This window comes from Acyrthosiphon pisum, chromosome A1 (assembly GCF_005508785.2).
Source record: "Acyrthosiphon pisum isolate AL4f chromosome A1, pea_aphid_22Mar2018_4r6ur, whole genome shotgun sequence".
Taxonomy (NCBI): domain Eukaryota; kingdom Metazoa; phylum Arthropoda; class Insecta; order Hemiptera; family Aphididae; genus Acyrthosiphon; species Acyrthosiphon pisum.
Window position 1 is genome coordinate 80,917,309 of NC_042494.1, and position 3,172 is coordinate 80,920,480.

Below are 3,172 nucleotides of genomic sequence, written 5' to 3' on the forward strand. Positions count from 1 at the left end.
AAGTCGTATGTGATCTAATTTTACTTTTTTTTCTTTCTCAACCGTCAGACCTGTTGAGGATTGCAATTGATCACTTTGGTATATCAATTAATTTAATAATATAACACTATATAAATAATAACCTTTAACTTCAAGAATAAAGTTTACAAACAGTTTAAAACCAGGTAGGTAGGCACCTATTAGTTATTTTTATAAAGATGTAGGTAATTAAATATATAGCTAATTTATTTTAAGATTATTCTTCTATTATTATGACATTCAAAAAAATTATTTATAATATTGTCAATATCCAACAGTTTTGCTTCAGACTTTTCTATAGGTAGCTATAGCTATAGATGATAGAATATTGTGGGACGCAAAATTTCTTAAGTGTGTTTTCATTGACAATTCACATTCTGCAGAAAAAAACAGGTAAGTACCTATATACCTACCTATTTATTTTGAATTATTTCAGCACTGTAGGTAATTAGGTAGGTACATAGCTACCTATTATATCTTATTATATCTTTATTTCATCTCGCATTTAAACACTGGTAAAAACGCCTTTGTTTATTTTTATAGGCTTGAATAGGTACAAACTTTTAAACATTTTAAACAATGTTTAGATACATAACAGTACCTATTTAAATGCCTAGGTACATATTATTAGTTTAAAATATTTTTGTATTCTTTTGTTATAAGTCATGACATTATTTACAATAACTGATTACGATTTGATATGAAACCTCACAAAATGTATTTAAATTGTGGGATGGGCCATCGAAGTACCCGAGACTTTTTAAGGGAAACTTTTTTTTGTTCGGTCCTATCCTGGCGCCACCATGCACTGATATCTATAGATATATAATAAAGTTTTTGTTTCTCAAACTAATAAAGTTGCTAGGTATTTATTTCTGACCGAGACACAGCAGTCGTCGGCCTCTCGTGATCGTTTCGTTTAATTTCAGATTACCAGATAGACTATATATACGTCTAGGTACCTATTACTTTTATCGAAATCAAAATACCTCGGTATACAACTTACAAATTATACAATATATAATGTAGGTATATATTTATATATTTGGTTGGTTATAATATAAAATACTGATGAGAAACCTCATTTTTAAAAATTAGATACTTTATAAATTTTAACTACAAAATAATTTGCAATTTTAACGTGATTTTTGAAGAAATTGGCAAAATTTGAACTTCAAAGTTTAAAAAACAGGTGAGTGCATGTCACTCTGTTGTACAGTAGGTTAAAATTGGGTCATTGTATAATGGATTGTACCTATTAGACTAGAATTCAATGATATAATATCATTTTGTAAGAAAAACGTTTCTGAGCGGAGACGGTTTGTCAGTATGGATATTTTATATTTATATTGTTATTATTTATTATATCATGACGTATAAAATTGAATTAATATTATGAAATCCCATTTTTAGAGTTTTTTCGTAATTTTTCAGTGGTTTTTCCCGTGGCATTAAATAGCTATTGATAAAATTGAAAAATAACCTCTCTAAAGTATCATCTTGATCCAATTTTCAAAAAGATAAGATAGGTACTATAATATGTGGAAATCAAAGGATTCCTTCTTGTAGAAATTTTGTATACAGGATAAAAAAAAAATAAATAAACACCATTGTAAAACCATCCCCGCTCAGAATCTAAAAAAAATCATGTCTATATATGTATGTTTAATATTTTGGAACTTCTATTTCTATGACAACAATATTTATGAGAAACATTGGTATTACATTTTCAAGTTTCATTTCCGAGCAAAACATTTTAATTTTTGTATCAATAATAATTTTAAAAAAGGGAATAAAAATTGAAAATTTCTTATGGCTATAAATAGCTTAAAAAGAGTCAAAATATTTTGAAAATTTGATCATGTATGGTAAATAGTGGTACAATTTGTGTTACACCAAAAACATAAAATCGATTTTGTAAAAAATTCCAGAAAGGATGATGCTGAAGTAGAAAATCAGAGCATTTTTACAGCCTAAAAATATTATAACAGACGGAAAAAAACCACACTATTGTAAAATCAATACCTACGTCATTCTTTCGATTTGCTCTGCAGAATCACTTATTTCATTTGTCAGGTAATTTTGTTATACCTTGTATACCAGCATTTCGATCCACCTGAAAAGAATTGTTTTCTCGCCAAATGGAAAATACCGGATTTTGTGAGTTTCGTGTTATGTTACCCAGTATATATTATTTTCACTGTACACTATCCTACATATAGGTAGGTCTTAATGATATATTGTTGTGATGTGCATAGGATGGTATACGTAAATAGGTAGGTATACCTACGTTTACCGCATGGGTGGGCAGGTTTAATCAATTTCCCCTACGATCACGTATTTTTACTTTTATTTCATTCCTTGCCTATAGCCTAAAGGTAGGTATCCATAATGGTAATCAGTGGCGTAATTGGGGGGGGGGGGGGCAAATTTGATGACGATACGTTGAACAGTGTGGATTTTTATGCGTTACAAAAAATTGGTACTTCTTTTATAGATTAGAGCAATACATTGAAGGAGTTTCTGATTTGAATTTCAGTGCCGAACAATATGTTCAAAAAACGGTCATATCCCCAATCAAAACCTTAATACTTAGCCTTATTTTCTTATTTCTTAGCCTTTAGCTGATTCCAGATTAAATAACAATAATAACATTACCAATACAGTGTACTATAGATACTACTATTAAAATATGTCAATATGATGATGATAAACGATATTACGATATGATATTATTATATTATTATTATTATGATTTTTTTTTTCGTCGAGTTTGTTTCGGTAATCCGCGGCGTAAATCATGCACTTGTGAGCGGCACACGTGCGGCGTCGGTATTTTATTTTATTTTATATAGATCAAAAAAGCTAATTTGTAAATCTGGCTTTAAGAAAAAAATCAGTTGTTGATACTCACAATTGTGTCAAATTTTTCAAAAAATATTGACACCGTCATCGAGGAGGTGCTGGAAGACGTCATAACCGCAGTGGTGTCGGATTGCAGTAAAAGCCAAATCGAGACGACCGTCCAGTCGGTGCTCTAGGACATCGTAGCCATGGAATTTGGCTACGGAGACCATCTACAATTGGACACTGGCACTGATAACATGGACAAAGATAGACGGATGGTCGCCATCGTCGATCAATTGGTTGACGC